The sequence below is a fragment of the Echinops telfairi genome, unplaced genomic scaffold, assembly GCF_000313985.2.
Source record: "Echinops telfairi isolate 266 unplaced genomic scaffold, ASM31398v2 ScPeMD7_7475;HRSCAF=8513, whole genome shotgun sequence".
Lineage (NCBI taxonomy): Eukaryota > Metazoa > Chordata > Mammalia > Afrosoricida > Tenrecidae > Echinops > Echinops telfairi.
In genome coordinates, this window is record NW_022111379.1 from 29,000,081 (window position 1) to 29,008,854 (window position 8,774).

Consider the following 8,774-nt stretch of genomic DNA (forward strand, 5'->3'; position numbering starts at 1 on the left):
TATTTTACCTGGTACTCTGAATGGGACCAAATTCAATGGACATTCTAAATAATCCTGATGGTGGATAGCTCAAATACTGGTATACTCAGAGCTTATTTTCAGTAGATTGATTTTTTTGACTCAAATAACCAAACTGACTACCATTAAGTTGACGCCAACTCATCGCAACCCTATCGTGCCGGGTGGGAAGCCCCCGTGGGGGGAGACTGCCGGCTCACATTTCTCCCACAGAACTGCTGACCTTCCGGTTAGCAGCCCAATGCATAACCACGACACAACCAAAGCTCCCCTTTGGCCCAAACAGGACAGTTAAATCTCTCACTCAATCGTGTTCTTAGAATCATCACTGGCCTTTCAAGGCAGCAAATAGGAGCCAAGGTGCTGTCAGAGCTGTGAGCTGATAACAGCCCATTAGAGTGCCTCCCATCATCAGGATGTGCCTTACCGGCAGTAAAGAGGAAAATCAGAACTGGAAAAAAGTCAGAAGTCCACTTTAATTTCTCTGTGGTGGTCTCTGGTTGGTCTAATTATTGTTCGGCGTGTCTATATCATATGCTCATAAAGTATTTTATAATTGTAGCGAATGGTTTCTATTTTTAAATGAATTTCTCTAGGAAACATCTCTGAGACCTCAGACCATTTCAAATTTAAACTAAATTTAACATTTTTCCTATACCACGATTCATTTTCTCCTAATCTATTCTTCTTTCTGAGCCTTAAATGTTGTAGAGAAGGGCCATTCCACTGACAAAGTCCCCCACAAAAGTCCTGGGAAGAAAGGACTTGCAGGCCTGTGGAAAAGATTCAGGCTCACCAAATAGCACTCATTCCAAACTTCAAATATCAATATAGCAGCCCACAGAATACAAATCCTAGCGCGTTGTTTGTTTTTCTTTTTGACTTAATTAAGGCGCACAATATGTTCTGACCTTACTCCTTCATATCTAAGCCTGGGCATTTTCTATATTCATCAATTTTCAAAGTTATCTGTTTCCCCCATGTCTCACGAAGTAACTCTGCACATTCAGTGATGTAAAGCATGGTGAAAATGTAAGCATGGCCGTGAGGAGACCCCTGCTTGTGCAATGACGGGGCCTTCCCCTGGAGAAGGGCCGTGAAGGACAGAGCAGGGCTGTCCACCTGGGCTTAGCCGAGCACAGGTGTTTGCTGGGGCTCTTCTTTGCTAAATAAGTGAGTGAGAATCAGCCCTGCACCGATAGGCAACACATAATTTGAATAACCAGAAAACAAATAAAATCACAATTGTATGTACTTCTATAATTTGGAGATGTTCACTGTTAACATTTGGAGAACTTCCTTTCAGCTTTTCGATCCATATCATAGATTTGGACATATAAAATGAATATATTTAAATTGGGTTTCAAGTACATGTGTAGATAGATATACACACATGTGTACAGAGTTCTTGTCATTTGACTTTTCAACTTAGGTGTGCCACTATTAGTCTCCTATGTTACAAAAAAGATTGTCTGCAACATGCCGTTCAATCAGTCAGTCATTCTGTGAATTGCCCCATCAAGCTTTTGTTTGCAGGAATTTAAAGAATTTCTAGGTTTTTACTCAGATAAATTATAAACTCTGTAAAGATCTTGATGACTCTTTGTGTGTGCCTTTGGTTATTTTCTTAGAATGAATTCCTAAAATTCCCAGAATGCAGTCTTAAAGGATTAAAGAGTTTCTCTGTGCCTGTTACTCCTTGTCCCAGAGAGCTGACACTGATGGATTTGGCATGTTGGCAGGAATCCGGGCAGAGGCGGCTCAGAGACTTTGAGATATAGCACCAGAAGCAGGGACAGAGTTCAGAGCCGGCCTCATGGGATTCCTTGATCCTTTTGTCTCAAGTACTTGAAGGCATGTCTAAAGTGTACTGGAAAGAAAAGATTTTAGAGGATATAGTAAAATCTTGTTTCAATAATCTAGAGCAGGGGTTCTCAATCTTCCTAATGCCATGACCTTTTAATACAGTTCCTCATGTTGTGGTGACCCCCCCAACCATAAAATTATTTTTGTTGCTACTTCATAACTGTAATTTTGCTACTGTTATGAATTGTAATGTAAATATCTGATATGCAGGATGTATTTTCATTGTTATAAATTGAAGATAATTAAAGCATAGTGATTTATCACAAAGACAATATGCAATTATATATTGTGAAATATTTATTTCTAATTACAAATAAATGAAATTTTGTCTTGAAGCCTGGTGTACCATGGGTAACAGTCTTCACGCCAGGTACTGCCATGTGGGCGTATCTGCAGGTGGATAGAGGAGCGGTGTCTCAGTTCCTAAGACCATCGGCAATATGAGTTTCCTGATGGTCTTAGGTGACCCCTGTGAAACCACAGGTTGACAACCGCTGATCTAGAGCCATATAAACCAGCGTGACTATTCTCGTGTATTATTCACATACAGTGCAAATATCTGAAGGAAAACATTCCCTCATTTACAGTCTAGAAAAGGAACAGATGCCACAGAGGTGAGTCCTTGAGAGAGAGGTATGGCTGTAGGCATGTTTACAGAAATTCTAAGACCATCGTCTGGAATAACCAGTATTTCTGGGAATGCCCTGCTCCCATTTGAGGACGAGGATTAGAAGTTCTCTGCATTTACTGCACTTGTAAGTGACCTGGTGCAAAGAACATGTTCTCATACATCAAATGACATGGTACCCAATACTGTGAGCCACAGAGCAGTCATTTTATGTTCCTACCATGAGAAAATAAACAGCTAATTTGCCTGCTCAAGAAACTCTTTAAATTTGGAAGCACTGTAGCTTTTGAACTCAATAAATGGAGAGTTTAAGGCATCCATGAATATATGCTCTGGTAAGCACTTTAAACTAAATCAAAACCAAACTCACGGCCATCAATTCAATGCTGACTCATACCAACTTTACAGGACAGAGTAGAACTGCCCGTTTGAGCTTCTGGTGCTGTAAATATTTACACGAGTAGAAAGCACCATCTTTTCTCCCACAGAGAGGCTGGTGGTTTTGAAATGCTGACTTTGCGAATCTCAGCCTAATGCATAACCACTAGCCACCAGGACTCTGGTAGCAAGTACTTTAAATGTAATGAAAATCGATACTAAGCCTAGAAGAAAATTTCACATTCTTGGGAAGTGAGTGGACTCAAAGTAGTAGCATAGTAGAACCTATCTGGTGTTCCCAGAAACAAGGGCTAGGAGTGCCCCCGTGGGGTACATTCCTGCATTCTATTAGTGCAGCACTGAGTAGGCAGCTGAAGGCAGGGGACAGGACCTGAAAGGATGAATGGGGCTAATGTGCCATCAGGATAGGAGGGTTCCAGGCACATATAGCAAGTTGAGACTTAAAGGGCTCCATCACCAAAATGCAGCTACAGTTCAAATAAATTACAGCAAACCTATTTATGTATTACCAGACTTCCTGATTACTGAGAAAAAAATATCCAAAATCCAAAAATATGCAGGATATCAAGCATACGGAGCAGGTAAATGGAATAAGGAAAGATTTGGAGTTTCCTGAGAGAAAATGCCCATTCCTAGAATGCTTTAGTGAGGTCCAGCCACAGACCCATGATGGGGAGTTGGTGTGATAGGCCAATAACCCAGACTTCAGTAAAGCGAGAGACCTTTACAGCAACCAAAGTAGTTCCACATGGTAACACCCTCTTCCTCCACCCAGTCGCTGGAAAAGCAAGTGCAGAAACTCTCTTTTTAATAAGAGAGGGGGGTGCACACTCAGAATGACAAAAGAATTAAAAAGTAAAAAAGAATGGATGAGATGCAAAAGATACACTGAGAAATAGTTGAAGTCCAAGAAGTAGAGGAGAAAGAATGCATATATCTATATCTACCTATCTGTTGATCGACGAGTTGGGTTTTGTGTTGACTTGGCTATAATTCTCAGTTATTTGGCTGTTGAGGTCTTCCCCATAATGTGATCTAAGACAATGTAAACAACTTTATGATAGGACCGCTGTGAGCAGCCAAGAACTTGTGGGAAGATTAGGGTGGAGTGAAACCCTTAACTCAGGAAACAGCATGATGACATTTTCTTGCAGTGTGGCCTGTGTGAGATATATAAATAGACACTGGGGAGAGTTTTGTTCCTTTCTTCCTGCTGCCTTGAATCCTGTATCTGGCTTCTTGGGACTGGGGCCAGTGGCCCACCATATTGCCAGTCAACCTTGGGAGTTATCATTGGACTAACAAGTTACCTGCTGATATTGGATTCACTCAACCTGGCCTCCACCAACCTGCTGCCTGATTTACCTTCCTGCTTCCTGGTTCATCAGCTCCAGAAACTATGTGAGTGCAGGCGTGTCTCCAACTTAGCATCTGCCCACAGATTTGATCCAGATAGAACTTTCCCACTTCTAATGCATTGTGGACTACTATCTTTTGATTAAAAATTCATTTGTTGTACATACATAAATATCACTGGTTTTGCCTCTTTAGAGAACCCAGCTAAACACATATAGTACCAGGAGTGGGGTTCCAGAGAATCAAATCATAAGGGTGGAGGCATATCTGACCTCTGCCTTATGGCAATCAGTCTTGGGTTGGTGTAGTGTTGGATTCTCCTTCCCCCTTATGCAGCCAAAGGAGGTCAGATATGGTGCCAACACCAATTAATCACCACTGGTCTGTCAGTTTGTGATACTGTGGTAGCCTGTGTGTTGATGTGATGCTGGAAGTCACGGGTATTTCAAATGCCAACAGGGTCGCCCTTAGTGAAGAGACTAAGAACAGAAAACAAAGAAGTTCTCAGATCCCCAGATGGAGGGATCATGACTGATGGTTGCAGCGGAGAAGTTCTCAGATCCCCAGAGGGAGGGATCATGACTGATGGTTGCAGTGGTTCAATGGAATCTCAGCACTCAATGTTTCCATTTTCTGGATTATTGGTTTCGTATGTCATCATCCTGTTCCTGGACTCCATTTCTTTCCAATCAGTGCTCTTTAATATCAGATACTTTTCTAGATTGAGAATTAGCTGGGATATAGCCAGCTACTCATAAAAGATAACTCTGGATTTGTTTTTCAGCAATATCAGTTCTATTGCTGGAAAAGATAAGGCTTTCTTTCATGGCACAAGAAGCTTTGAGGTTATTTATACAGTGTTTGAGCTGGGCTTCTGTAGCTCTCAGTCCATCTATTTCTTTTAACTATGTGTTCATTGCAAGGATCCACTTCCAACCAACCAACAGCCAATCAACTACCCACCCTATGTTTCTCATCCTGACAAAACTGTAGAAAAGTATCAAACACACAATTACTCAGTGTCTCACTTCTCACCAACATGTCACCTATCAGTGGTGCTATTTTGAGTGTTAGCTTTGCCATGTCATGCCATGGATTAATAGTGCCCTCATTATTAGTAGTGGCAGACTTATGTGTACTTACAGAGATGGAATTCTCAGTGCCTTTAGGCCAGCGGTTCTCAACTTGTGGGTCACGACCCCTTTGGGGGGTCGAACGGCCCTTTCATAGGGGTCACTCGATTCATAACAGTAGCAAAATTACAGTTATGAATTAGCAATGAAAATAATTTTATGGTTGGGGGGGGTACCACAACATGAGGAACTGTATTAAAAGGCTACGGCTTTAGGAAGGTTGAGAACCACTGCTCTAGGGTTAGAAGAACTAGAAGATTGTTATCCCAGGTTGTAGCTTTGGAAGTCATTGTGCTTTGGTTTAAATCTCTTGCTTTTCAAGTTGCATAATAATTGGCAACTTCAGGCTATCGTGTGTTTGCTATTTTCATGCTGTCTTTGCTTTTATGACAAGTTCTAGTTCAGCAGACCAGCCTTTAGTGAAAGAGCATTATTGTAATTTTTGCCTATGTCAAACCCTCACTGATTTTTTTTTAGTAGAATCTTTTTTTATTCAGAAAAAAAAAAATCAACCCAAAAAACAAAGTTTTCCAACCACACACAAGGAGGAAGGATGGGTAGGGGGAGGTGTCTGTCGATCCAGCCCTGCCCCACGCCCCGTATGGTTTTGGCAGCAATAAGGGGTGGGGGTAATATCCCCCAAAATAAAAATGGTGTGTGTGGGGGGCGGGGCGGGGGAAAGGGGGCTGCAAAAGCGTGGGAAGTGGTGGGGGGAAGGGGCAGACGAGGTCAGTACTGGGAACGCCGCAGGCGGGAAGCCATTTCATAACATTTCTTGTTGATCAAACCACTGTGGACACCTTCTTTGCCCATCAGCAGGACTAGCGTCTTGGCAGTCAGGGTGACAGTGAGGTTGAAGGTGGGGGCTCCGCCAGTCCTCTTGGTGCGAAGATCCATGGTATATTCCCCGTCCAGCAGCAGTGAGTCCCGGATCACAGAACATTTCTGGCCCCCAAGTGTCAGCCCATTCACGAAAAAGCTTGACCGGTCTTTGCCAACAAGAACTCCAACCTCGGCTGGCGTGATGTTGACCAAAGGTTTTCTTGGGGACAGCGGGCCCGGCAGAGGGCGAGTCCTTATAGCCCACGATGGCTATCAGGTCCCATCCGCTATGAGGTTGTCGATGTAGGTGTTCCACCCGGCCATGGCTTTGCTACCGGGCAGCTTCTCGGTGTTTCTGCAGGGGCTGTGGGCTGAGCGTGGGCTGCCCGGGACGCCGGGCGTGGGGAAGGCGGAGAGCTCGGGCACACGCTGCTATCCCGACCCTGCTAGCTGTCCCTCATTGTTGTTTTTTTAAGCAGTATTCAGCACATGCTTTTCATCACAATAAATAAAATTACCATGTATTTTAGTCTAAAAAGCTTTCCTACATGTGTATATTTTCCTTTTCTTGAAAGTATTCTAAATTCTATATCATTGGATAGATTAGTGATAATATAGTTAGACTTATCATAAGCCCCGTGGAGATTATTTATATTAGCTCTCAAGAAACTGATAATGCTTTCTGTTAAGAAGACTAAGGATATATGTAAACTACAGCTATATGAATGGATCTGGAACTGACACTAAATCATAAACCCTAATCAAAGAACAATTAATTCTTAAAATTCGGCCCTGCTTGATCCTTGCCCTCATGAAGTGATCGCGAAAGATATAGGTGGTGAAGAAACGTGTTGTGAAGAAATCAAATCGTTCCCAGTTATCAGAAAGAATAGCATCTGGGATCTTAAAGGCTTGTTTCAAAACAAATAGCCATTTAAGTGAGGTGTCAGAGAAGTCCACACAGAAGCATGCCAAACAATGTGATCAAAAGATTATTAATGATAAAATCCATCAAAATTGGGGAACTATATCAGGACTTAAAATCTGAGCAACAAGATTTCAGAAGTTTATGGATGGCCATGAAATCCAAAACCCTCCATTGAATTGCCTCCGTCCATTGACCAAAGATGTGAATGGTTTGTCCTCAGAAGGAAAGTGGATTATTCTTGATCTAGTTAGGTTAAAATTTAATGTGTTACCATTTGTTTCTTTTTTTGACCCATTTTTAACTTACTCTACTTTTCATTATTTTCTGCTTTCTTTTATATTTTGATTTCTCTGCATTTCATTTTTGGTTGTTGTTATTGAGATCATTTTTGTATGATTTTCTTTATATAAAAACAGGGTAGGCAAATCTATAGAGACAATAACCAAAATAATCGTTTCCTTGAGTAATGGCAAGGGAAGTTGAGGGGGAAAAGGGAGTTCATAGTAATGGACGGAATAATGTAAAATGGTTCTAAAATTGTTTTGATAAATGCACAATTCTTTTTTTTTCACTTTCTTTTTTTTAACAATGAAAAATAAGATGCAAATATCAAGAATTAGAAATGAAAAGAGTGACATCACAACAGGACAGAATCAAATGATATAAAAATAATAATAACATTACCACGAAGGGCTGTGCTCCAAAAATTTTGGAAAAATAGATGAAACAAACAAATTCCCAAAGCATACCATCTATCCAAAATAACACAGACTGACATCGAAAACCTAAATAGATTCATAACAGAAGAAGAAATAGATACTGGCTTTTAAAAACTTCCAACTTGAAAAAAAAATTTGACCAGATGGTTTTACTAATTCTACTAAGTTATCAAAGAAGAGCTGACACCAATTCTCCACAAACTATTCCAGAATCTTAAAAAGGGGAGCAAACTCTGTAATACGTTTCATGCAGCAACCATAATCCTGAGCCCAAAGCCGGGCAAAGGCACTACCAAGGCAGAAAATTATAGCCAAATATCCCTCACATAACATTTCTCAAAAAAAATCCTGGCCAATAGAATCCAAGAGGGATTCATATCAAGTACACAAAGATGGTTCACTATATAAACAAAAACAAAGTATAAGAACCATGTGATCATATCAATTAATGCAGAGAAGGTATTTGACAATATTGAACACCCATTCCCTATAAAAACCCTCAACAAAATTGGAATAGATGGGAAATTTACCAACAGAATAAAGGACATATATGAAAAACCAAGAGTCAACATCTGGCTCAACCTGGAAAAACTAAAAGCATTCCGCTGTAAATGAGAAACCGACAAGGATGGTCTCTATCACTACTCTTATTTAAGATTGTGCTGGAAGTCTCAGCCAACACCATTAGACAACCGAAAGAAATAAAAGGAATCCAGATTGGCAAAGAAGGTGATATGTTTTAATATAGAAGGCCCCAAGGAATTGACAGAAAAAATTGTTGGACAAAATCTAACGATTCAGCAAGGTGGCAGGATATAAAATATATGTACAAAAAGCAATTAGATACCTATAAACTAACAAAGAGAGCTCAAAAAAAGAAATCAAGAAAACAACATTATTTACAA

General features: G+C 40.8%; 1 pseudogene; it reads right to left on the reverse strand.

The window, feature by feature from the left end:
* Nucleotides 1-6,119: 6,119 nt before the first annotated feature.
* Nucleotides 6,120-6,546, reverse strand: LOC101661371 (annotated as a pseudogene).
* Nucleotides 6,547-8,774: the final 2,228 nt, after the last annotated feature.